Source organism: Odocoileus virginianus, chromosome 7 (assembly GCF_023699985.2).
Source record: "Odocoileus virginianus isolate 20LAN1187 ecotype Illinois chromosome 7, Ovbor_1.2, whole genome shotgun sequence".
Classification (NCBI taxonomy): Eukaryota; Metazoa; Chordata; class Mammalia; order Artiodactyla; family Cervidae; genus Odocoileus; species Odocoileus virginianus.
The window spans coordinates 67210991-67238903 of NC_069680.1; the positions used below are offsets into that span (position 1 = coordinate 67210991).

The window sequence follows — 27913 nt, forward strand, 5'->3', positions numbered from 1 at the left end:
GAACGAAAGGTGGTCCCCAGCTGGCAAAATAATAGGGATAGCAGTCTTGCAACCGCAAGAAACTAGGTTCTGCCAACAATCTGAATGAGCCTGGAAGTGGATTCTTCCCATGACTGACCAATTAGAGCCCACCTGGACAACACCTTGACTTTTACCCTGGCAAGACCCTGGGTGGAGAAAACCAGTCCAGCTGTCTGGACCTTGGACCCACAGAGCTATGAGATCTTAGATGTAGGTTGTTTTAAAGTCTGTAGCAATGTTGTTATGGCAGCAGAAGACTAACGATCCTCAAAGACTATGAGCTCTTTTGGGACAGAAACAATAGTCACTATCCGCTATAGAATCCCCAATCCCTGCCAGAGTGCCTACCCCCCGGGTAGGACACTCAAAAAACAGTTATATGTATCAACAGAAACCTGCTTCTCCACCAGGACTGACTTTGGGGGTAATTTTTTATGGTGTCTTTGGAAAACAGAACCCAGTCCTCCAACGGCAATTGGTGGGGAAGTTTTCAAAGAAAGATACTTAGAAACCAGGCCTTCTCTGCAGGCTGAGTGAGCTGGGGCCCCAGGGGCCTCTTGACCCTGGACTTTATGTCCCAGGGGGTGAAAGACAGCTGTTCCCTGGAGAAGAAACAGATCCTGGTGTCTGCTCCCTCTGTGCAGCCCCCTCAGAGGTAAGCAAGGCTGCCTTCGAGAGGGACTATGTACTTGTGTGCTCACATGCACAGCATGAGTAAGGGCGTTGTGGGCAGGGGTGGGGCTGTTTCAGTGTGAGCATGGTGTGAGCGGAGAAACAAGACTTCCCAGGATCCTTTCATCATTACACCCTGCAAAGGCAGGTGGCCCAACATCTGAGATGTGACATTTCAAAGGATTTCCTTAAAGAATTCCTTAAAAGAATGAACTCCCCTGGGATGCCAAAAATGGAATTCTATTTATGAAAACACCACGTTTCACACAGCTCTTTAGGAATGTTATGATGATGAAGTGAACTACACCTGTTTAGAAAAACATTGGCTTCAGCTTGGCTCTTGGTAGCATCTCAAATTGTGAAGACATTTTTCTTCCAGACTGTTTTTACTTTTAGTTCAGGAAAACTCAGAGGCAAATGCCCTAAGATTTTAAAACAAGTAATCGGAGAGTGGCTCATACCTAGTGATGAAGCTAGCCTGGAGTGCAAGGACAGGGCGAAATTCTGAGTGAGATTAGAGATTCAAAGCACTTAAGAACCTTAGAAAGGAGCCCACCTGCTCCTGGTGCCCATCACCATGCTCAGGAATGCCCCAGTGGAGCACTTCCATCTTTCTGGTCTAAGCCAGGGACTCTAGTCTGAGGTCCACTGTCTCAAAGAGCAAAAGATGACAGGTCCCCTTTCCTGAGTGCTAAGTACACACTAGGCACTGTACTGAAGGCTTTCCCTACTGTCCCAGTTCCTCTCCCTACACCCACGGGCAATAAGACCTACGATCAGCTCCATGTTACAGGGGAGGGACCCAAGGCCGCTCCCAGCCCTCCTAGCTGTGTCTCCCATCTTGCAGGAGAGAGAAAATCTCCAGGGTAAGAGAGTGACTGAGAAGCCTCAGAAGAGCTTTTTTTTTTTTTTTTTAATTTATTTTTGGCCACACTGGGTCTTGGTCGCGGTGTGCAGGCTTTCCCTACTTGCGGTGAGTGGGGGCTACTCTTCATTGTGGTGCGGGGCCCTCTCGTGGTGGTGGCCTCTCTTGCTACGGAGCACAAACTCTGGGTAACACACAGGCTCAGCAGGCGCAGCGTGCAGGCTCTAGAGCACGGGCTCAGTAGTGGGGGCGCATGGGCTTTAGTTGCTCCACGGTATGGGTATGTGGACTCTTCCTGGACCAGCGATCGAACCCATGCCCCCTGTATTGGTAGGCAGATTCTTATCCACTGCACCACTAGGGAAGTCTTCAGAAGAGCTTTGAACTGTGCATCGACACTACCCCTGCCAGAATGTATAATTAATGGGTCTAGCCACTATGGAAAATAATATGGAGTTTCCTCAAAAAACTGAAAACACAGTTGCTACATGATCCTACAAGTCCTACTCCTGGGCCTATACCCAGACAAAACTATAATTCAAAAAGATACATGTATCTGTATGTTCATAACAGCACTATTTACAATAACCAAGACATGGAAGCAACCTAAATGTCCCTGGACAGATGAATGGATAAAGAAGATGTCATACACATACACAATGGAGTATTACTCATCCATGAAAAGGAATGAAGTAATGCCATTGGCAGCGACAAGGATTGCTAGAGATTATCATACTAAGTGAAGTAAGTCAGAAAGACAAATACCACATGATATCATTTACATACGGAATCTAAAATACCATACAAATGAACGTATCTATGAAACAGAAATAGTCACAGACATAGAAAACAGATTTGTGGTTGCCAAGGGGAGGGAAGGATTGGGAGTCTGACATTAGCAGACACAAACTATTATATATAAGATGAATAAACAACAAAGTCCTAATGTATAGCGTGGGGAATTCTATTTAATATCCTGTGGTAAACCGTAATGGAAGAGAATATAACTGAATCACTTTACAGCAGATATGAAACACAACACTGTAAATAAACTATACGTCAATTAATTAAAAAAAAAAACTACCCCTGCTTTCAGAGGAATGGAATCCAGCCACTACAGAGCAAGCTAGAAATCAATAGCTGGCCTGTCTGCAGACACATGTAAATCAGATGCAAATGGACCCAAGATCTAGTAAGACTCTTGGAGGTGGTGAAAATGAACCCAAGTCAGAAACAGCACGTTAGAAGGGATAGAACACTGGCTTTCAGTTTCCAGCCGGGAACCACCAGCTCTGTGCAGTTTTACTGGAGTTGTTCCTTGGTGGGAAAGCCCCTCTGCGGGAGTCCTTGTTTAGGCAAGCAGAGACACACAAGGTGTTCCTGCATCAGTGGCAACAGGTGACAGACAGCCAGCACAGGTAGTGGCGTAAGTGGAAGGCCATGGAGACCTCTGAGAGACTGAATGTACAAATGGACAATGGCCAGACCACATATAAAAATAGAACTCTGACCCACAGTCTGAAGCAACCAGTTTAGAAAACCAGCTGATCTGTCTGCAGAAACTGAACAACAACCCCTCGAGCAATCAGCCTCAAAGAGCCAGGACTTAATAACTGACTACTTCCCTAATTTTGTATCTACCTATAACTTCTCACCAACAAGAGAAAGCCAAATATGCTCCCCTAACCAATTACATAGAGTGTGTGTATGTGTGTGTGTGTGTGTGTGTGTGTGTGTGTGTGTGTGTGTGTATGTGTGTGTGAAGTCACTTCAGTCGTGTCCAACCCTTTGCCACCCTATGGGCCATAGCCCATCAGGCTCCTCTGTCCATGGGATTTTCCAGGCAAGAATACTGTAGAGGGTTGCCATGTCCTCCTCCAGGGCATCTTCCCAACCCAGGAACTGAACCCACGTCTCTTACAGCTCCTGCATTGGCAGGCAGGTTCTTTACCACTTGTGCCACCTGGGAAGCCCTACAGAGGATGTCTACTAGTTAATGCACCCCATGCCAACAGCCTCCAATCAGAGCATACCTGGTCTTCCCCTTTTTCCACTAAAAACTTTATCCCTTCTCTACATACCAAAAGCAAGCGATGGTGGCTGACTCGCTTGCTATAGCAAACTCAGAGTATATAGCCTTTGCTTATTCTCATCTGAGTTATCTTTGTTTCTTTCCACACTTCCTAATTGTTGAGTTTCTTAGGGACTCTGTTTTCTTACTTGTAAACCTAGGATACTAGTTTGGGGCATGTATCTTGGGGGATGAAACTGCCTTGGATTGTTGGGGAGCCTCCTGATAAGCCCCCTACTCCTTGGGTCACCTCTGATCTGCATTCAGCAGCCACATACCCCACTCCCTTCTTGTTCTATGCACGTGGAGGTGCATCCACACATCCAGTTTCTTCACTGTTCTCAAGGGAAGAACCCGGAACCCAGGTGGGAAAACTGCCTGCGTACCCAAGGTCCTCTCCTCCGGAGGTCTCTGAGAAACCAGTCCTCGGTCTTCAGTTTCTCCCCTCTGACTCCCAGACTCTGAAAGCAAGCACGTGAGCCCTTTTAGGAGTCCCACAGGTGTCAGCTTATGCCTATGGTGAAACTGAAGCTGACAAAAGAGGGCAAAAGTCCACACAGCACCGAGCTGCCAGGAGCCATAGAAACTTCCCAACCATGGCCTGTACACAGAGCTCTGCTCTCTGGAGGGAGTTTTCCTCTTTGGTTTCAGGGTGCCCCACCCAGCCTCTCTGAGTCTCTTTTATTGGGGAAGCCAGTTGACTCCAGAGGAATTCCTTCTTTCCTGAGGTTGGCTCCACCCAAGGCTGGCCCCACCTTCTCACCGCAAGACAAAAGCCAGGAAAACACAATAGTAATAGTAATAGTTACCATTCTTGTTAGCTTGGTGCCATGTATGACTGTATTCATCCTCAGAAAAACCCTGTGAAGGTACTACAGATGGAGAAACGAGTCACAGTCAAGTGATGTGCTCAACTCACACAGGTAGTAAGTAGGCGAAGAGCGAAGATGGCCCAGGTCTGGAGGTAAATCCTGCACCCCTTCACTCTGCTGCTCCTGACTGTCGTCAAATGAACACAGATGCTAATAGAAGAATCTTCAGGGTGTGCTAAAGTTGGGAGCAAGATTCATTTACATTGCAAAGAAAGGCTAGGTTCTCTCTCGTTTAATAATGGTGGTTCCAGAAACATTTGTAAACCCAAGAGAAATACCAAGAGAACTGAAATGAAGACCTTCTCCACCCACTTTTCAGAGAATGCGGAGGGCTCCCTGCTAATCCCCTACCAGTCACTTCAGGGCCTCCTGAAGGGGGAAACACATCATACGTTCCAAAGAGAGAAGAATGTACATCTCACCGGACAATACATGTGACACCAGAGCAGCGATTTTGACATCCAAGTTCCTGGGCCCCAGTCCAGAACCTGCAAGGCCAGACCCTCCAGGGCTGAGGCCTAAGGACCTGAATTTTTAACCAGCACCCCAAGTGAATCCCGTCTATAGTCTAGGAAACAGTGAACCCAAAGCTGGGCCTCTCTGAAGTCCCTTTCTACCTGACACAGCTTGTGTTTTAGCCTGAAGAGCTTGATGCTAACTTGCATACCCACCCTACCAACATCCCCTGAGCACTGTGCTGGGCAGGTGGAGAGGCTGCAGGGTTGCAGGCAGGGCACACCCCCCCCTCCACACACACACTCCTGCTCAGCTCCAGTGCTGCCTTTTTTATCAGAACCCAGGCCCTGGAGGCACAGGACCAAATGAGACCGCATTGTTGGAGATCTGTCTTTCTCCCAGAGGAGGCTCTACGCTACGGGAGGAAAGAAGCCCAGTTCGCTCATTTTTATTGGTTAACTCCCTCCTGTCACTCCCTCCCTCCGGCTGACACTTTGGAGACTTTCAGTAATTGTCAGCTGAATGAATAAATTAATGACAAAGGGAGACAGACGTGTTAACAGCTAACAGTAATTTGAGCAGAATGGAGTAAGTGCTAAATGGTGGTGGAATGAGTCATTATTGCTGACGGGGAAGGAAGAGTGGGAAAGATATTCATACTCTCTCCCCTGCACTGTCAAAACAGAATCTTAACTCTTCCTCCCTTCCTGTCTTTCCTGCATAGAGAAGACAGCAGGATGCACACTGTATGTATGGTTTAAGTGATTCCAAAGCACACACCAGCATCATCACCCCCTCTCCAGCTCCCCAGATTAATTATGAAATAGAACCTTGCTAGAATCCCAGAAGCTTGAACTCCTGTGTTCCCCTCATGGCAGCCCATCACCCCTCTCTCTTCCCCCTAATCCAAGCTCTTTTCTGAATCTGGTGTGAACCATTTTCTTGCTTTTCTTCATCACTGAAATGTGAATGCACGTGCCCACTCAGTTGCTAAGTCATGTCCAACTCTTTGGGATCCCATGGACTGTGGCCCGCCAGGTTTCCTCTATCCAAGGGATTCTCCAGGCAAGAATATTAGAGTGAGTTGCCATTTTCTTCTCCAGGGGATCTTCCCAACCCAGGGATTGAATCCGAGTCTCCTGCATTGGCAGGCAGATTCTTCACCACTGAAGCTGGGAAGCCCATATGAGTGCATATACCACTAGACAACACATTGTCTGGAGTTACTTGGTTTTGAGTCTTCCACACTGGCACATTTTCTTTCATGGTGTGCCCGTTTTGGGGAGTTTTGCCCATGCCGTCATGGTTCATTCCTTCTCACTGCTGTGTGGTCCATTTTATTGTATAAACACAGCCCCCCCATTGACTTGGCTTTCTTCTAGTGATGGTCATTAGGACTATGTCGAGTCTTTAGTGATACTAGCAATGCTGCTGTATATAACTCCTATGGTACTAAGGCACATGCTCAAATCTCTTCTATATTTAAGAGGAATTGCTGAGTCACGGAGTATGCAATGTTTAACTTTACCAGGTTATGCCTGTTTTCTGAAGTGGTTGCAGCCCCAAAAAAGTACATTCTTTTCCCACATAAATGAAGACAGTAAGTCAGCTATCCAGACTGGTGTGGTGCTCCATGGTATAGGATCTGTCCAGTAAGTCAGCCATCCAGACTGGTATGGTACTCCATGGATCCTTCGTTGTGCTTCATTTTCCTCTGCACAGGACTTGAGCTGCTTAAACTCCCAGAAGATTGCTTGAGCTCCAGCCATCACATCTGAATTCCAGCTAAAAAAAAGGAGGAAAAAAAAATTGTTTCACCCTTTTTCTTTGAATATACTTTCAGAAAGTCACACAAGCCACTTCCTCTTATTTCCCAGTGGCCAGACTTAATCTCATGGACACAATAAACTGCAAGTGATTCTAGAAAATGTAGTCTTTATTCTCGGTGCCCACATGCCCAGCTAAAAGTTGAGAGTTCCATCATTAAGGAAGAAGAGAGAATAGATTTGTAGGACAATGAACAATCTCTGCCATAGACTAGTTCAGAAGAACACTTCTAAGCAGATCTGCCTAATTGCTTCCCCATGTAAACATACACACTGACATATCCCACAACACAAAATACTGGAGGGTAAAATACATCTTTAACAAGGCCACATTCTTAAGCATTGCAAGTTATACTATCTGTTCACCGAGAAAACTAGATAGTGTCCACGTGGTCAATTTTACAGTAAGTTTTTTTCTTCTGGCTATAGTGTTGCCATCCTCCTCTCTGGGTCCTCTACTCCTGATTTTTTAAAGTTAGGGCTTTTCTCCCAGACCTCTCCTAATTAACTGGTATTTGATATCCCTTTGAAACATAAACACTGCATTGAAGCCAGATGGGATGGGCCTAGAAGCTCATACATCCGACCTAGGTAAATAAGGTAAGCATATAAAATTAACTGCGTGCAAATACATTTTTAACAACCCAGAAATTCTCTATCTCAAAAGTCTTCCAAGGCTTCTGGCTAGAAAAATATGACCAAACTTTTGGCTCCGCAGACCCTTTGTAATCTGACCCTAACCTATCTTTTTAGCTTTAACTTACCACTGTCCAAATGGGCTTCCCAGGTGGCACAGTGGTAAAGAATCTGCCTACCAATTCAGAAGACACAAGAGCCACAGGTTCAATCCCTGGGTCGGAAAGATCCCCTGGAGAAGAGAATGGCCACCTCCTCCAGTATTCTTGCCTGTAAAATCCCATGGACAGAGAAGCCTGACAGGCTAGAGTCCATGGGGTCACAAAGAGTCAGACACGACTGAGCAACTGAGCACACACACATTATCAAAAATGGGCCAAAATATAATAATGACAATGACGATGATGATGCTAACAATAACAACAGTGATGCTGGAAGTTACCATTAAATGAGTGTGTATTATGTGCCAGTTAGTCTTAGCCTATTGACATACATTTCCTCATTAATCTTCTGTGGTGTTGGTATTTTTGTCTTTTTACACATGAGGAAACTGAGGCTCAAAGGGAGTTTTCCCAAAGTCCTAAAACTGATGTGATAACCAGAATTCTCTGGTTTGATCAAACCCACTATTTGAGAATACGGCTCACATGACCTTTTCTCCATAACCCACCCCTCTTCTCCCCTGAGCAAAATGCCTCTTCTGTGCTTCCCTATAATACCTTCATCCTTGTTTGTAGCACTTTCCACCAAGTATTCCACAGATCGTCACTGGGCAGACGTTACGTTGTGTGGCCATGCTCCCGTCTCTCTGCCCAGCTCGATCTGGGAATGTTGGTGGAGGAATTGTGTCTCTTCCAAAAAAAAAAAAAAGGTCAAATTATTATTATTTTAATTATGCTTAAAATACTTGTAACATAAAAATTATCATCTGAATCATTTTTAAAAATCATTTATTTATTTATTTTTGATGGCGTTGAGTCTTCGTTGCTTTGCACAGGCTTTAGCTGGCTGCAGTGAGGGGGGGCTACTCTTCCTTGTGGTGCGTGGGTTTCTCATTGCAGTGGCATCTCAGGGCTTCAGTAGCTGTGGCGCACAGGCTTAGTCGCCCTGTGACATGTGCAGTCTTCCTGGACCAGGAATGGAACCCATGTCCCTTGCATTGACAGGTAGATTCTTATATCTAGTGCGCCACTAGGGAAGTGGGAAGTCCCCTCTTAATCACTTCTAAGTATATAGGTCAGTAGTGTTAAGTATATTCACACTGGTGTGCAAACAATCTCCAGAACTCTTTTTCATCTTGCAAAACTGAAACTCTACATGCATTAGAGAACAGTTTCCCAATCCCCTCTTCCCTCTGCCCTTGGCAACCCCCATTCTACTTTCTGTTGCTGTGAATCTGACTACTCTAGGTATGCTACATGATATTAGTGGAATCATACAATATTTGTCCCTTTGTAATTGGTCTGTTCTACTTGGCGTAATGTCCCTATGGTTCATCCATGTTGTAGCATGTGACAGGATTGCCTTTCTTTATAACCCTGGATAATATTCTGCTGCATGTATTTACCACATTTTGTTTATCCAGTCATCTGTTCACTGACACTTAGGTTGCTTCCACCTCTAGATTATTGTGAATAATGTTGCTATGAACATGGGTGTACAAATACCTCCATGAGATGCCACTTTCAATCCTTTTAGATGTATACTGGAAGCAGAATTGCTGGATCATACGGTAATTCTCTGTGTAATATTTTGAGGAACCATGATACCGTTTTCCACAGTGACTACACCATTTTCCATTCCCACCATCAGTGAACAAGGGATCACATATTTGCACATCCTCACCACCACTTGTTATTTTCTGGGTTTTTCTTTTTATACTTTCTTATTGAAGCGAAGTGACCCCTGAGAACAAGGCAGGATTAATCCTTGTATAATTTATAGTCAGCTCTCCATACCTTAGGTTTCTCCGAATTCTTAGATTCATCCAACCATGGACCATGATAGTAACTGTGGTATTTACTATTGAAAAGTTTTGTGTATAAGTGGCCCTGTGCAGTTCAAATCCGTGTTGTTCAAGAGTCAATTGTATAGTTGACATGCTTTTTGAGTAGTAGCCATCCTAATGGGTGTGAGGTGGTTTAGTTTTTAAATTCTCGCTAAATGAGCCCTGACACTGGCATACAGAATGTTTGTGGAGTGACTGAGTGATTTCACCACAAACAGATGGGATAGTTGTGTTTCCCAGGGTTTTTTCCATGAAGAAATAGTCAAGAACCTGAGCTTGAATTAACTGTGAGACCGCACACCCTCTATAGAACAGTGCCTTTCTTCTGAGCCCCAAGAGGTTTGTCCTTCCCTATCAGGTGCCAACGATCCACCCTCAGTCCCCTTGGTGGGCAGGGTGAGCAAGAGGTCTCCAGCCCCTAGGGTGATCTCTCCCACCTGGCTCCACTCTGCATAAAGCAAGCAAATCTAGGAGAAAGAAACTCACAGGCATGCCAAATCCAAGGACCCCCAAGCCTATCCCTGCCTCCCACTCTTCCCCTGCTGGTCCCACCAGAGATGTTCTGGGGGTGGAGGAGGGGAGCAGGAGCCCAGCCAACTTTCCCCTCCACCCTCCGTGCACAGCGGAGCAGAGCGAGTCACATTTCAGCAATGCTCCCAGGCCAACTTGAAAGCCGAAACAAGCGGCCACACTGCCTTGTGAGAGCTCCTCCGGATGCCTGCAGGCTTATGCTGGGCTGAGTCACTTCCTCACCTTAATTCTCCCCTAATTCCTTCCCTTTCTCCGCAGCTTCACTCCCGGCACCACTGTCTGGGTGTGGAATGTCTGGGGAAGCTGCGCAGGTGGGTCGGCTGGGCTGTCTGCCTAGATCCTGCAAACATGACCATGACTGGGGATAGAGGATGTGGGGGGCAGGAGTGGGGTGCAAATCCAAGCCAGGTTTGTCTGCTGGCTCTGAGGAGCATCCTAATCCCCGAAGCCGGTTTGATCTCTGCAAGTCTGAGCACAGAGTTGTCACCTCCTGCCAGGATTCCTGAGGGGCCCTGAGCAGGGGCTGGTGGAGGAAGGGGCAGACGATGGAGAGGAGCAGAGGAAAGGGTGGGGAGTCATGACTGCTTTGCGTTCCAGGGACCTCCATCTCATGGTACCTGCCCTGGAGAACAGGGATGCCTCCTGGAAGGTCAAGTTCAAAGGTGGTCTATGAACTCTGCCAGTTTCCTGGAGGTCACAATAGTTAGCCTGGGCCAGCCTGTTTCTGGAAGTACAGCTGTTCGTCTCAACTGTGTGTACTGTCTCTTCCCCTGTCTACAAGGAAAGTTTCCTTTTAGGATCCTGGATTCTATGTATCTCTTTTGTATTGTTTCCTGTGTCTGCCTGCCTCAGCTTGTATATCCTAAGATAAAAATCAGGGCATAGTTTTAATTTTCATTAAAGTTATTCATTCACATCCCTCCACGAGGCAGATAGTGGTGCAAAACTTATGAAAAAGCTTTCTCCCTCATGAGAAAGTGAAGTCACTCAGTCGGGTCCAACTCTTTGCGACCCCATGGACTGTAGCCCACCAGGCTCCTCCATCCATGGAGTTTTCTAGGCAAGAGTATTAGAGTGGGTTGCCATTTCCTTCTCCAGAGCTCTCCTTCAACTTCTATGACTCATTCTTTAGGCATTTGCCATAATTTCCTAAATAATATTGTTTTATTACTACTTCAACGATTTTTCAGCTTAAGGCACTATTTATTATTGTCTTCTCCACTCCAACAACCCACTCTCCCTTCCTTGCCTCCATCCTCCCAATATAACCGTATAATAATTTGACTAGAACAACAGTTGGTGTTTATATTATTACCATTTGGTGAACGCTATTCCCATGTGTTTATGCTAAAAGCCATGGCATGAATTATGATTACTTCTCTTTTCATGCATAAGCTTTTATTTTCCCTGGAGTTACTAATCATCCCCTGACCCCGATTCACTTAATTTTCTTTGTACTCAATGCCAAACTCTTCCAGTTACTGAAATCTCCCCTCATTACCTTTAGATGATGTTGTACCTGTTTCATTTTCTTGAAGCAATCTCTCCTGGAACTTCCTGACCTAATCAGATTTAGGCTAGGTGTCGCCTGGGCCTGTTGTACTTTTTTAATCTAGTGATCTTTCTTCACTAACGTCTTCTGAGTTAGATTCCTGCTTCCTGCTGTCTTTTTCTTGCTTTACAAACTTATTTTGGTGAATCACATCTTCCACTAGCCTCTTGAGTACATGAAAAAAACTTTTTCTGATCATTTAACAGCATTTCAATCACAGGAAATGGCTTTTTTTTTTTTTAATTTCAAACTTTATCGATAGTTTGGTTGCATATAAGATTTTAAGTTGTGGTTAATTTTCCTGCAGACTTTTGAAAGCATTGCTGAAGGATCTTCTCACTTTTGGTGCTTCTCTTGAGACTGTTTCAAGCCATTCTAATTTCTGACCTGATCCTCCCTTCCTTTGGTGAGATGTCTTTGTTTTCTGTGTTCTGAATTATAATGATTTGTCTTGATACGGGTTGTCTATTTTCATCCATTACATCAGGTACTCAATGGTCCCTTTTAATCTGGAAGTGCATGTCCTTCAGTTTTGGGAAAAAAAGTTTAAAAATATTTATTTATTTTTGGCTGTGTTGGGTTTTAGTTGCAGCACACAGGATCTTTCGTTGTGCTTCTCAGGCTTAGTTGCTCTGTGGCACATAGGATCTTAGTTCCCTGACCAGGGATTGAACCCACATCTCCTGCATTGGAAGGTGGATTCTTAAATCACTGGACGACTAGGGAAGTCCCTGGAAAATTTTCTTCAAGAATTTCTTTGATCACTTCCTGCACTCCATTTCCTCTGTTGTTGTTTTTTGCTAGAACCTGGCTTTCTCATTTACAAAACGGCAAGAGTAATACCAGCCTCAGAGGATCATTGTAAGCGTTAACAGTCATAGCATTGAATAGGTTCAGCAAGGTGCTGCATACATAGCAAAACTAAAGAAAATGGTGACCACTGATCATTATTTTTATGGATATGATGCTTTGTACACTGTTAAGTACTTGGTGGGCATCACCTTTTCAACAGCCCAGCATCTAAATCCCCCCTTTCTCCATTGAGTGAGGGCCTCTTGTTGACTCCCATTCCCCAAGATAGAAATGACAGTCCCTCACTACCTCTGTCGCCTGGTCCCTGTTGGCATCATGACCAACTGCATGCTCCTGTAAAGAGAACAGAGAGTCTTATTTTGGCAGCAGGGACTAAGGCAGCACCAGGCTCACTGGCATGGTGCCTCGGGTCCCTACCAGATCCAACTGGTTCTCTGTCACCATTCACCCTTGGGTTTTGCCCATTTTCTCATTGTGGGTTTCCAGTCTTCACAATGATTCTCTAAGCTGCCTGATATGTTTCCAAAGACAAAACAAAACTTTTCCACGTCATTGGCAGGATTTGGTTTCTGTTTCTTGTTACCAGGAACTCTGGTTAATAAACCTGATGCCAAAGGCAAAGGAAGTTATCAAAACTAGGGCAGTGATGTTTGAAACACCAATGGGAGTAGGAAGAAAGTGCTCCCACCTGCTCTCCTGGATAATCGTGTGTCATTAAGAACAGGCAGCTTGTGAAAAATGAAAACAATTGGTCAATAAAAAGTTGAGTCTTGGGAGAAGACAAAGAAATCCCAATTAAAATAGATATCAATTTCTACTATCCTATTAGCAAATGCACCTGTATGTGTGTGTGTGCAGGTATGTGTGTAATTAAAGTATAATCGCTGGTGTGGGCAAAGCGTCTCACCCACGTCACAGAGTGCTCAGCCTGCCAGTCCCAAGGGAGTCTAAACAAGTGTTGTGACCTCACCAGTGGGGAAACAGTTTAAAGATCACTTCCCACTGCCTTGAGCAGTTTTGCTAGAGGACAAGATGTGAACAGTAATTATTGCCACATGCATGGATTTTTTTGGGAAGCATGACTTGGGTGTACTTCCAAAAAACTTGTGATAAAATATACATAACATAAATTTACCATTTTAACCATTTTTAAGGGTATAGTTCAGTGGCATTCAGTACATTCTCTTTGTTATAACAGTCAATCTCCAGAACTTTTTCATCTTGCAAAACTGAAACTACACGCATTAGACAATAACTCTTCATTCCTGCCTCTCTTCAAGCCCTGACAACGATATCTGCTGTCTCTGAATTTGACTGCTCTAGGTACATCCTGTAAGCGAAAATCATACAGTATTGTCTTATTGCAACTGACTTTTTTCACTTAGCATAATCTTCTCAATGTTCATCCCTGTTGTAGAATATGTCAAAATTTCCTTCCCTTTTTCTTTCTTTTTTCTTCCCGTTTTATTGATTCAATTGACATACAGCACTGTTTAAGTTCAAGGTGGACAGAATAATGATTTGACTTGAAATGATGAAATGATTACCTCTATAAGTTTAGTAAACGTCCTTCATCTCATACGGACACAGCATTAAATAAATTAGTTTTTGTCTTGTGATGAGAACTCAGGATTTACACTTAATAACTTTCATATATAGCATACAGCAGTGTTCATTAGAGTTATGTTGTACATTACATCCCTAATACTTATTTTCTGTTGACTGGAAGTTTGTATCTTTTGACTACCAAGTCCCTCTCCCCCTACCTTCTGCCTATGATAATCACAAATCTGATCTCGTTCTCTACGAGTTTGTTTGTTTGTGAATATATTTGACCTACAACGCTGTTAGTTCCTGGTACACAACATAGTAACTCCAGATTTCTGCACATTTCAAAATGATCACCATGATAAGTCTAATTGTCCTCTGTCACCATACAAAGTTATAACATTGTTATTGACTGTATTTTCTATTCTGTATACTTCATACTCATGACTCATGTATTTGGTAACTGGAAATTTATGTCTCTTCATTTCCCTCACCTATTTCTCTCCTGTATCCCTTCTCTGGCAGCCACCTGTTTGTTCTCTGTATCTATGATTCCATTTCTGTTTGGTTACACTTGTTCGTTTGTTTCTGTTTTTAGATTCCATTTATATGTGAAATCATACAGTATTTGTCTTTCTTTTTATTTATTTATTTTTGACTTTGTTGCAATCATATCATATTTGTCTTTCTCTCTTTTTGTTTGTTTATTCCTGGCTATGCTGGGTCTTTGTTGCTGCGTGCGGGCTTTCTCTAGTTGCAGTAAGTAGGGAATACTCTTTGTTGTGGAGCACGGGCTTGGGGGCACAGGCTTCAGCAGCTGGGACTGTCAGCCTCCGGAGTGCAGGCTCAGCGGTTGTGGCACTGAGCCGAGCTGGCCCGCAGCATGTGGGATCTTCCCAGGCTGGGATCGAACCTGTGTCCCTGCTTTTGCAGGTGGATTCTTAACCACTGGACCACCAGGGAAGACCAGTATTTGTCTTTCTTCGTCTGACTTATTTTACTTAGCATAATACCCTCTAGGTTCTTCCGTGTCCTTGCAAATGGCAAGATTTCATCCTTTTTAGGGATGAGTAGTATTCCATTGTATAGATATACCACATCTTTATCCATTCATCCATCAGTGGGCACTTGGGTTCCTACCACTTAGCTAATGGGAATAAAGCTGCTATGCATGTGATCATACAAATTGTACAGATATCTGTTCATTCATAGCCTGGGAGTTAACTCAGGTCATCTTCCTTTGAGGCAAATGAAATCAACTTGAGGTATGCCTAAAGCCCCCATCCCTAAAAGAAAAAATGGAAGCCTTCCTTGATGTCATCACAGTAGCTGGAGCCCCCTCCTGCCTTCCAGGACACTGTTTCTGGAGCGCTAGGTGCTGTCCTAGGTGTTCGACTACTCTTCCCTCTTTTAATCCTGACGGCGGCCCCAGGACGTGGGCCAGGACTATTGCTGACCCATTGGGTCTTTTTAAAAAGTAGGATGAGATGCTCATTCCTCCTGGCAGATTCATAACTCAGCAAACAGAGCAGGGACTGGATGGGAGTGCCCACTTGGGCCTTCGGCACACCCCCTGTGCAAACCACAGCCAGTTATATATATACAACATGATAATATATGAGGGCCCTTAGGCAGGCTCAGTGGGTAACTGGGTAACCTAGGTTTATGGGTGAAGAAAGTGAAGCATGGAGGAGAAGGAGTTTGACTGTAATCATAAGGAGCCAAGGCAAGCTTAGAGCAGAATGAAGCCTGTTTATTTTATTTTTAAAATGTTGAGATCTGCTTTAAAAATTGTAGACCTTATTTAGATATGATGAGGCCAGCAGATCAGGAGATGATCATCATTGGAAAGATAGTATGTGTACAGAATGTTGACTATTCTTTTTTTTTTTGACTATTCTTAATATTGCACTGTGTATTTAAAAATTACTAAGAGAGAATTCCCTGGTGGTCCAGTGGTTAGGACTCCATGCTTCCACTGCTGGGGGTCCAGGGTCCTATCCCTGGTCAAGGAATTAAGATCTCACAAGCCGTGGGGTTCAGCAAAAAAAAAAAAAAAAAAAAAAAAACTTGCTAAGAAAATAGATCTTAAAAACCTCATCACAAGAAAAAAAAAATTTTTTTGTTGTTTTGTTATTCTGTATGGTAACACATATTAACTAGACTTATTGAGGTGATCATTTTGCATACACAGTCATCTGTTGGTATTTCCTCAGGATTGGCTCCAGGACTTCTGAGAATATCTGGGTCAAGTCCCTTATATAAAACGGTGTAGTATTTGCATATAACCTATGTACATCCTCCCATATACTTTAAATCATCTCCAGATTATTTATAATACCTAATTCAGTGTAAATGCCATGTAAATAGTTGTAAATACAATGTAAATAATTGTTGGTTCAGCAAATTCAAGTTCTGCTTTTTGGACCTTTCTAGAATTTTGTATGTGTGTGTGTGTTTGAATATTTTGGTCCATGGTTGGTTGAATCCATGGAGGCTGAACCCTTAGATATGGAGGACAGACTGTATGCAGATACTGAATCATTATGTTATACAACTGAAATTGATATAATGTTATATGTCAGTTCAACCTCACTTTAAAACAAGGAAAGAAAGAAAAGATAGTATTTTACTCACCATGCAGGGTCACACCAGCAAGCACTGGGGTCAGTCAGGAGGCAGAAGGGAAGAGAGAACATGAGCAAGAGCATTTACTGTAGTTTCTGCAGGAAGCAGAGGTGAGACAAGAAAGCAGGCATAAGACTGACTAGTTTGAAAAGTTTCAGTGGGCTCTGGGGCATAGGGCCTTCTACTTGTCTGATACTGGGCCCTGGACTGATTAGGGCAGGGAAATAGCTGCCTGGACTGTGAGAGCTTTGTAAGGACTTGATGAAGAGAATGCTTGGAGTATGGGCTCTGAATTGACTGGTTTGCATGTAAAAGGTGTGCTCACTGGAGGGCCCTTGACTGCCTGTGCGAACTGGCTAGTTCTGGGAGGCACAATCTCTTCCAGGGTCAGCAAGGCCCCAAGGTGTCAAAGCATCAGAAGCAGAAGAGATGCTTCCTACAAGCCCATGCTCAGGCTCTCAATCACTTTGCTTTCCCTCCTTAATACTGTCTCTGGTCGATGGCATTCAAACTTTTACTTTTCTTTCTTTTTGGCAGTGGAACTCTTTCTCCAAATGAGATCTTGAGGCTGCTCAGTTGACTAAAGAATGCTGCTCTGATGCTAACAGATGATAACTAGATTTATTGTGATCATTTCATGATACATAATGTATAAAATACTGAATCACTAGGTTGTATACCTGAAACGAATACACTGTAAGTTAAATATATATATTTCAATTAAAGAAAAAACAATGCTGCTGTGGCTGTGGGCAGGGGGTGGGGGACACAATCTGAAGCCCTCAGTAGTTTACACCAGCTCATTTTGGAAGCAGCCATAGAGGCCCTGTTGGACACCCTTATAGAGAACAGAATGAGTGCGAGGAGGCTGCCTGGGAGGTAGGTCTTAAGCGAGGCTGCTAAGGCTGTGTAACCTTGAGGAAGTACTTTCCCTTTCACTCTCTATTCCTTTTTGTTTGTTTTTGGCTGCACCACATGGCTTGCAAGATCTTAGTTTCCTGACCAGGTCCTTGGCAGTGAGAGCTCAGAATCCCAACAACTGGATCTCCGGGGAATTCCCTCACTCTTTTAAAAATAGCTTTATTGAGATATCATTCACACACCATGCAATTTACCCATTTAAAGTAAACAGTTTAGTGGCTTTTAGAAGGTAGTGCCAGTGGTAAAGAATCCACCTGCCAATGCAGGAGCTATAAGAGACAAGGGTTCGATCCCTGGGTCAAGAAGGTCCCTTGGAGGAGAGCATGGCAACCCCCTCCAGTATTCTTGCTGTGATAATCCCATGGACAGAGGAGCCTGGTAAGCTACAGTTCATAGGGTTACAAAAGAGTCAGACATGACTGAAGCAACTGAGCAGGCATGCAGAATATTTAGAGTTGTGCATCAGTCACCACAATCAATTTTACAACATTTACCCCCAAAAGAAACCTCATACTCATTAACAGTAACCATCCAATCTTCCTATCCACCCAGCCCCAGGCAACCACTGATCTACTTTCTGTCTTTATAGATTTCCCTATTCTAGACATCTATTGGTCATGTGTGGTCCTTTGTGAGAGGCTTCTTTCACGAAGTAGAGTGTTTTTGAGGATCATCCCCATTGTATCATGTGTCAGGACTTCATTCATTTTTGTGGCTGAATATATCGTTTTTATGATATACTCATTGTATTTCACATTTTGTTTATCTGTTCATCCACTGATGGAGATTCTGGGTTGTTTCCATTTTTGCCTATTGTGGATAATGCTGCTGTGAGCATTCATGTACAAACTTTTGTGTTCAAATATTTTTTCATTCTCCTGGGGACATACCTAGGAGTGGCATAGCTGTATCATATGGTAAACCTGTGTTTAACCTTTTGTGCAACTACCAGACTGTTTTTCCCAAAGTAGCTTATCATGGACTAAGTGTTTGCCTGCCCCTCTCACTTTAATTCATAGGTGAAGCCTTAACCTCCAACGTGATGGCATTAGAAGGTAGGGCTTTGGGGATATAATTAGGTTCAGATGAGGTCATGAGGTCATGAGGGTGGAGGCCACATGATGGGATTAGTGTCCTTTTAAGAAGAATAGACACCAGAGATTTCTCTCTCCACCCTCGCTCTAGCAAGAAACTAGCTATCTGCACATCAGCAAGACGACCCTCATGAGGAACCAAGTAGGCTAGGACCTTGATCTAGGACTTCAATTCAGTTGCTCAGTCGTGTCTGACTCTGCAACCCCATGGACTGCAGCATGCCAGGCTTCCCTGTCCATCACCAACTCCCGGAGCTTGCTCAAACTCATGTCCATCACGTTGGTGATGCCATCCAACCATCTCATCCTCTGTTGTCTCCTTCTTCTCCTGCCTTCAATCTTCCCCAGCATCAGGATCTTTTCCAGTGAGTCAGTTCTTCATATCAGGTGGCCAAAGTATTGGAGTTTCAGCTTCAGCATCAGTCCTTCCAATGAATATGCAGGACTGATTTCCTTTAGGATTGACTGGTTTGATCTCCTTGCAGTCCAGGGGACTCTCAAGAGTCTTCTCCAACACCACAGTTCAAAAGCATCAATTCTGGGACTTTCCTGATGGTTAAGTAGTTAAGGCTCCGTGCTTCCCCTAGAGGAGGCATGGGTTCCATTCCTGGTCAGGGAATTAAGATCCCACATACCATGCTGCGTGGCAAATAAATAAATAATGTAACATTAACAAATAAAAATACATAAATAAAAAATTTTTAAAAAGCATCAATTCTTTGGTGCTCAGCTTTCTTTATTGCCCATATCTCACATACATACATACATGACTACTGTAAAAACCATAGCTTTGACTAGATGGACCTTAGTAGGAAAAGTGATGTCTCTGCTTTTTAATATGCCATCTAGATTGGTCATTGTTTTTCTTCCAAGGAGCATGCATCTTTTAATTTCATGGCTGCAGTCACCATCTGCAGTGATTTTGGAGCCCAAGAAAATAAAGTCTGTCACTGTCCAAAACTGAGAGATGACTGTCTGTAGCTTAAGCCACACAGTCTCCAGGGTTTTGCTGTAGCAGCTCAGACACAGCTGAACCATTTTACAGCTGTGTATGAAGCTTCTGACTTCCCCACCAGCAGTGCATCAATGTCTCAGCTTGGCAAACATGTGTTACCATCTGTGTTTTAGATCGTAGCCACCTTACTGGGTGTGTGGAGGGGTCTTAGGGCGTCCCTGGTGGCTCACCTCCCCTCTCTTGGACCACCGCTTCCTTCTCTGCCGAGACAGAATCTAGAGGTCCTCCTGGCTTGACATCCGGAGTTCTTTGGGTGTTTTCTTTAGAACCCTGAAGATCCACTGCTGGGGTTGGGATGAGAGAGTGAGGTGAGGGAGAGGAAAAAGAAGAGACAGGCTGTGATAAGAGCTCTCAGAAATCCTTCTAAAGAGCCATGGCACTTCAACAGGATGCCAGAGGTAGCAGCACATGTGCCTCCATCCTGTCCAAAGTGCCAAGCTATTTTATAGGTGAGGAAATTGAGGTCCAGGGGGCAACGTTTTCTGTAATGCTCAGCGTGGCATTGGCAGATCAGAGAATCCAGACTCGCTTAGGGGTGCTGGAGAAACTTGGGTTGGATTCCCACTCATCTGTGTGGCTGGGGCCTTTCTGAACCACCATTTCCCCATCTGTGTAACAGGTATAATACCTACCTTATGGCGCTGCTTTGAGGATGTAAAACACCCAACATAGTAAATGCTTTGTAAATAACTTTTAAAATTTTGGAATATTTAATACCTACATACCTCTGATAAAAGAAATTCAAATAGTATACAAAGGAACATATGGTGAAAAATCTCTCTCCTCTACCCCCTACCAATTTTACTAGTTTCCTGTCTTTTCCTTCAGATATATTCTGTGCACACAACAGAAGTTATTTACCACATGGGCCTCTAGACTTGGTGGAGATCATTAACTTGCCTGCCTTTTTAAGCTGGTCTTTCCCACTCTGCCCCTTCACCCCCTCCGCCTGCCAGCACACAGAACCGTGGGGCTCCCTTCTTTGTCCAGCTCCCCCTTCCCAAGCCCCATCCACCTGGTAATGATTTCCTAGAGAGTCTCCCAGGGGTCTCCATGGGGACGTTTCCTGCTTCGATCTCCATGGCAACTCTCCAGGTTGCCATGGTGACACTTAAGTGATTATTTGGAGACCCTTAAATAAATCACCCACGGTGGTATATGCTAGGAGCATTTGGCTCTGGCTCTTATGTTTGGGGCCAGGGTTGGGGCCCGAGCCTGCAGGCAGAAATGGGAGGAGGGGAGGCAGCAGTGGTTGGGGCCCCTCACCCTTAGTTCTAGCCCTGTGAGGGGGCCTCTCTGGGCAAAGGTGGAATTGAGCCTTTGGGAAGCGTTGCGAGGACAAGCAGCAGTAAGGCTCCTGCAGTCCTTGATCAGATCCAGCAGCCAGCAGGAGACCCTGGATGAGGCTGGGGCTCAGGACTGGGGGCGGCTAGCTGGGAGGAAGCTGGAAAGTAATGGGGCAGGGATTCCATCCATGCCTGCTGGGCTCCAAGGCCCTCACTCCTAGATTCCAGCTGCTAAGAGGGGGTGGAATCTGCTCCTTCACTTGAGATCATATTTTTAAAGGCCTTACTACATGCTAGGTACTGTGTTAAGCATTGAGGTTACAGCAATGAGTAAAACAAATACCTGTCCCTCTGGTACTTAAATTCTGCTGGGGGAGATAAAAGAATGAACTCTGTAGGCTAAAGGGTGGTTTAAGTGCAGTATTAGGGAAGGGGGCTCAGGAGTGCCAGGATAAGCAGTGGCATACACTGACACAAGGGCCAGGACCCCTGGGACTCAGCTTTTGGGACAGTGGTCTTGGGACCATTCCCCCAAGGGACAAGAGTGAGGCATGAGAACTGGTGGAGATTGGAGGCTCCATCAGCGGTGACTGACTCCTTTCAGTGTCCTGGCACCATGGCTAACAGTTTCATCTTCCAGCTTCCTGGATGCCTCATGAAAAGCATTATAGCAGACAGGCATGGCTGGGGGTTTAATCTGTACAGACTGGGAAACTGAGACCAAAAGCAGGAGGTGGTGTGCCTAAATCTGCTAATGGCAAGCAGAGTGAGGACGACAGCTTGAGTCTTGGAAAGTTCAGGACTCTTTCTGCTGGACCCATGGATTTATCAGCCAAGTCTGCAAATTCGTACCTACACTGAGCACTGTTTTACAAAAGGCTGAAGATACTGCTTGTCTTGAGCACCTGGGAGACTGCTGGAGTCGATCCAGGGAATCTGGTTTTGTTTACTCCTGTCAAGCTCAGGTGTATGTGATGGCCTGTTCTCTGGCAGTGGTGCAGAGGAAGGGCATGGCGGGGTGATGCTTCTAACTCCTGGCTTCCCCTGGATGCGATACCTCCTCCAGGAAATGCAGAAGTTTGGGAGCACAGGTCCAAGTGCACACAGCATATACAAAGTGTGTACTCTGTGCCAGCAAGCCTCCTGAGGCAGCAAGAAGGAGCCTTTCTGCGCTAGGCTCTGACTTCCCTGAGTATAGGTTATCCACCTTTAAATAGGTCTTGGGTTTGGGGCCAGGGTCAGAGGCAACAGAAAGTTATTTGGGGCCAGTTTAAGCCTTGAGAGATGTTCACTGAAAGTTCCTTGGACAGTGAATGGAGGAGCTGAGTGGGCAGCTTCAGGGTGGACAGGAGGCCATGGGCACTCTCTGGGGCCCAGCCTCGGCTCACTCCCAGGTCAGCTCTCTGGCAGAGCCTGGGCCTGGTCTCCCACCGGCAGCCCTCCAGGGACCAGCTCCCTCCTCCCATGAGCCCTCCTGCCTGGAGGACCCTTCCGCTTGCTCTGCTCATCCTTCAGGCATCAGCTTGGGCCCTGCTCACAGAGGCCGCCCCTTCCTTCTCACTGCAGCTGTCTCCTTGATTCTTAGTGCCATTTGTAATTGTCCATTTGTTTACTGTCTCTTTCAGATTATGCTTTTCTTTCTTCTTTTTAAAAAAAATTTGGCTGCGTGGCTTGTGAGATCTTAGTTCCCTGACCAGGGTTTGAACCTGGCTACTCAGCAGTGAAAGTGCAGAGTCCTAACCACTGGACCCCCTGCAGGGAATTCCCCAGACTGTCGTTTTTTGACTGAATATAGTATATTCTAGCCACATCTGGCTGCTGAGAACCTGAAACTTGTTGTACTCTTAAGAGTAAAACGTACATTGGATTTTGAAAACTTGGTATATGAAGTGTAAAATATCTAATCCATGATTCTTATATTGGTCACATATTGGTATATTGTAGATATACAATACAATTTTAATTCAACATTCAATTAAAATAGATTACTAAAATTAAGTTCACCATTTAAAAAAATGTGGATACTAGAAAACGGGAACTTACATATATTGTTTGTATTATATTTCTGTGGATAGTGCTGTGACTACATTAATTTGCTAAAAAGAGGGGTCGTGGAAATTCTGTTCACCACTCAATACCTTGCACTGGGGTTGGGACATAGTAGGTGAGCAATGAACAGTGTTATTTATGGAATGAATGTTTGACAACTACATTTTCCATAAGTCCAGAAACATTTTGAACAGCTTGCTAAGGGAACGAGATCTAATTTAAATGTCAGGTTAGTAAACAACAACAACAAAAACTCAGGCATGAAATCTGCAAGAAAGGGAAAAGAAAGGGGAGAGTGAAGGGCTTGGGGGTCAGGGAGGGGTTGCTCTTAGTCCTTCTGAAGAGGAAGTGGTCCCATGGTTGTACCCAGCCCAGAAACATTCCAGTTCTAAGAGGCTTAAGGGAATTTTCTGAACTTTATCAAGCAAAAAACCCCCCCAAACAAACAAAAACCCACAATGCATCCTGATACCCTGCAGGCAGACATGATCGTAGCCCACTTCTGTTCCTCCCCATGCTTTTGGCTAACAGAAGCCGCTACATGGCCACCCAGAACCCAGACAGCATCCTCCAGTCTCCTTTGGAATTGTGTTTGGCTAATTCTGGCTGAGGGGATATAAACAGAAATGCCAAGTTAACTTTTGGGAACTCTCCTTAAAGAGAAGTGCTATGCCTCTTTCTCCCTTTCTTCTGGCTGTAATGCCCGGAGCTTAGCCACCTTGGACCTTGAGGAATGAGGCCTGGGCCACATGCCGGGGTGGAAGGGGAGGTTGGGAGAAGTCTGGTTCTCCCACAGCTTTATGAAACTGCTGTATTAATCCTGCAACACCCTCTATGGTCTTTTTAAGTCAGAAAAAAACAAAAAACAACCTTAGGTATTTAAGGCTGTGTTAACTTAAATTTTTTGTTAATTTTTGCTGATAATAATGTCCTGCTCCCTGAATATTTGGTGCCTACTTACTTTATATTTATATAACTGGAAATGACCAGTCTACTATGTTCAGGGCAGAACACTCAGCACTTTCCAGAGCAAAGTTTGGTCCAAGATGATTTGATTTCTTTACCATCAGACTTGAAAAAAAAAGGCAGTACCTTCAGAAGGTACAACATTAGAAAGGTACAACAGAACAGAGTGGAAAGTAAAGTGGCCAATATTACCAATTTCTTATTGGCAATATTTTTTGCTGATGATTTTTCAGTGGCAAACTCTCTTTTAAAGAGTGGGATGTGTGTGCGTGCTAAGTTACTTCAGTGGTTATTTGACTCTGCGATCCTACGGACTGTAGCCCGCCAGGCTCTCTGTCCATGGCACTCTCCAGGCAAGAATACTAGAGTGGGTTGCCATGCCCTCCTCCAGGGGATCTTCTCAACCCAGGGATCGAACCTGCGTCTCATGCACTTCAGGCCCAGTTATATAATGCACCTATATAAATAAGCGTATCAATATCTGCATCTCTCTGTAATCAGCCTCTGAGTGATCTGGTATTACTACCCACAATTCTTCCCCCCCCCCTAATTCTTAAAATGAGATCATATTTACTTTATGGCCTAAATGAAAATGTTCGAGCTCTGATCCACACGGCTGCTAAGTGTCAGTCCCCTTTCTAAGCCTTCTTTGTCCCTGGTGTGAAATACTTCCTGGGATCTACTGACTGAGCAGAGAGTGAAGCAGGAGTTATATCCAGGGAGGCCCAATTTCCAAAGCCACAGACAACTCCATCCAAGTAAATTAAAAAGCGTCAAAGGATTGGGTTTTCCTTGTGAATTCACAGAGCATGTTTTTCAGTGAAAATAGTGATAGTCATCACAACTGCAAAGATACTTAATGAGCACATCCTCTGTGTGCCAAGCTGTACCAAGACCTTATATGCATAGTCATGTTGAAACTCACAATGGCCCTATGACTTAGCTACCAATAGATGACACTTCTATCTTATAAATGAGTAGAGGCAGAGAGGCTAGGTCATTAGCTCAAGGTCACCAGATAAAAAGGGGAAACTGGGATTTGAATTCTGACAGTCTGATCACAGAACCCAGGCTCTTAACCACAAGATGACCCTGAGCAGATGGTAAACCCCATGCATACAGGGACTTTCTCTGAGGGTCCAGCATACCACCTGGGCCAGAACAAAAGCATAATACTGCTTATTAACTCTGCATGTTGGTGGTGGGGAAAGGATGACAGCATCCTTCCCCAGTGACCATAGGCAGGTGTCCTCTGCCCAGGGCACATGACTTCCAGAACCCAAGCCCAAGGGAAGGAGGCCAGTGAGGCATGGAGGACCCTCTAGGGAGGGGCTGGAACCTGGGGGCTATGCTGGCTCAGAGGGACCTTCCTCTTTGCTCTGGTGAGGCCTCATGTGCTGAGCCTGCCCACAGGAGCCAGGCTCTCAGTTGTGAAGCTTCAACCCTAGACTGTGTTGGACACATTTTTGTTGCCCCCATCCCCTTCAGCCAAAGAATTGTTTCTAGATGTGTTAGTATCTGATTTACCTGTTTGATCTATTGTTGTACTTTCAGTACCAGAACAAGACTTTGGAAAAAGCAGGTCTTTACTAATTGAATGAATGAAGTCAAGCTAGATACCTGATCCTGGCCAGGTGGCACCTCTAGAGGGTGGGTGTGGGGGACACTGCCCTGCAATTCACTGGGTTTGAATTAGTCACATGCAGTGGGAGGGGCCTGGGTGCTACTGCTTACCTTTAGAGGTGGGCCTGCAGCAGGAACATTAAGGTTTCAGGAGTTGAAGCCCATCTATAACCCTATCACCCTGTTTCATAACCCTCAGGGCTGAACTGTTACACTTTTTTGTATAGTACATTTCCTTCTTTTGAGTTTTGATAGAAAAATAAGAGTTCTGCCAAGAGACAACAGAAACTTAAGAAAAAATTATCACATAGTGTCAGATTGAATCAGACACTCATCAGTGTGAATACACGTGGACAGACCCTGAAATAGAAACATAGCACTGTATTTAACTCTGATCTGACAGACACTGAAAGACTCCAGAATGTCTCTCCCGCCCCCAAAGTGCAGAACAAAGTGGGGCGGGGCTGTAACTGAGTCAGTCACTATTTTGATCCCTATGTACAAAGGATGGAAAAAGGGTCAAGGACTGGACAGATCACCAGTCAGAAATACGTGTCTGTTAATGGATGAGGCAGAATTTAAATGTTTCCCTTATTTCTTCCAAATAGGCCAGAATAAAATTCTAACTTTCTGTTGAGCTCAATCTTCAGTATACACTGCTATTTGAGTGTTTGGTTTGTGTTTGCACAAAGCCCGAGGCCAGGGCAGATGATCAGATTAGGGGGAATTTTAACTCCCGCCCCGAGGATGTGCCCTGGGGAACCCAGAGCAGGGTTTACCAGTCAACACCGCCTAGGGTGGCAGGGCTGGTGGCGAGGGTACCTCAGTCACTGGGGGTGTGCCCCTTCCCAGAACCACGTGCTAGTCTGAATCCAACCCAGAGCCTGTATCCACTGCAACCACATGCCTCACCCAGGGAGTCAGAGTGTTTGCCAGAGACCAGGCCAGGCTCCTAGAGGTGTCGCCTTCGTCACTCACAGCAGCACAGTGTGGCCATGGTCTCTCCAACTTCTGTGTCACATAGAGTGAGGCGGGCTCTGGTGGTCCCTTCCATCACCCAATTCCACCCTCCTGGCCCTCATGTGTAGCCCAGGAGTTACTTCCCAGTTTTTAGGAAGCCAGTCTTGTGGCTCTTGGCAGGTTGGGTGAGAGAAGCAGAGTCCATTGTGAGGCTTCACAGGGCAAACCTGGATAAGCATTATTAACGGACTCAACCATTTGTCTTAAACTAGGCCAGGTCAGTTCAAAGATACAGGGGGAGCTAAATGTGAAAAATGGCATTTTTTTTTCATATCTGGCACCCTAACCCTAATCTGGCAACCTAACCTTTGTAGGTTAACCTCATAGGTGTGGGGCCAAACTAATTTTGCGTTCAGTCATGTCCGACTCTCTGTGACCCTAAAGGCTGTAGCCTGCCTGGCTTCTCTGTCCATGGAATTCTCCAGGCAAGAATACTGGAGCGGGCTGCCATAACCTCCAGGGGATCTTCCTGACCCAGAGATCAAGCCCACATCTCTCGTGTCTCCTGCATTGACAGGCAGATTCTTTACCACTGTGCCACCTGGGAAGCCCAGACTCACTTTGGTAGAAATGAAACCTGAGCATTGACAAAAAATAACTCAAGAACTCCTAACTTATGTCAGTATGGGGAAAAAAGCACTCATTCCAAACACGCACCCAAGAACCCAGGGCTTTGCAGAGTACCTTAGCAGCATTAACTCAAGAAGGTGAGGACTCAACTAGGGAATGACCAAAGAATGTAATTCTATAAAATACTGCTTGAATTCTTTGAGCCTCCCCTTTTTCTTTTACCACACCCTCTTTAATCATCCAAACCATCTTCTCACTCAAAAATAGATGCTCATCTCTTTGGCCTGCACTGTTGTGTCTTCCAGTAGCTTAATACACCGAGATGCACCAGCTATTGTTTCAGAGGTTTATCTTCTTCTCAAGAGCAGGGAGCCAGAAAACCGAGTCAAAGCTCCATATTTTATATCATCTCACTTCTGACCAAGCAGTCTAGGTTTTCCAAGGCCCCCAGGGAGGGAAGGAAAAGTCAGAGTGAGCAGCTTGGCTCTGGGCAGGGAAGGGAAGGACTGGCTCCACACGTTCTTAGAGGAGAGCTGTGGCCGCCACAGATCCTTCTCTGTGGCCCCAGGCCAATCCCAAGGAGCAAATTTGGCACAAAGAACCACCGTCTCTGTGAGCAAATCCCTGTGCTCTCTGGAAGACAAGCTATGTACGTTTCTTCCTGGTGTTTCACAAAACCCACTTGTAAACCTTGGAAACCCCATCAACAATGGATGGCGCAGTCACTGGCAGAAGCCCAAGCAGGCAGTGAAACACGGGTCTTTCTGGGACACCCTGCCAGGTCCCTCCTCACAGCCCCACGTGTGTTATCATCACAGATGTCCTCTGAGAAACCTGCTGCTGCCACCTGGGGAACGTCAACTCCAGCGG

At 45.0% G+C, this 27913-nt stretch overlaps 1 long non-coding RNA gene across 3 annotated transcripts; it reads right to left on the reverse strand.

Annotated features, from left to right (window-relative positions):
- Nucleotides 1-6318: 6318 nt before the first annotated feature.
- On the reverse strand, nt 6319-20863 carry LOC110128344 (uncharacterized). Of its 3 annotated transcripts, XR_002311132.2 has the most exons (5): nt 20162-20863; nt 19700-19813; nt 16509-16594; nt 12612-12656; nt 6319-6742 (listed from the first exon to the last, which is right to left on the reverse strand). It is a non-coding gene; the product is annotated as an uncharacterized lncRNA (long non-coding RNA). The 3 variants fall into 3 exon arrangements; XR_002311131.2 differs by lacking the exon at nt 12612-12656; XR_002311130.2 differs by lacking the exon at nt 6319-6742 and having other exon boundaries at nt 12538-12656.
- Between the last annotated feature and the right edge of the window lie 7050 nt (nt 20864-27913).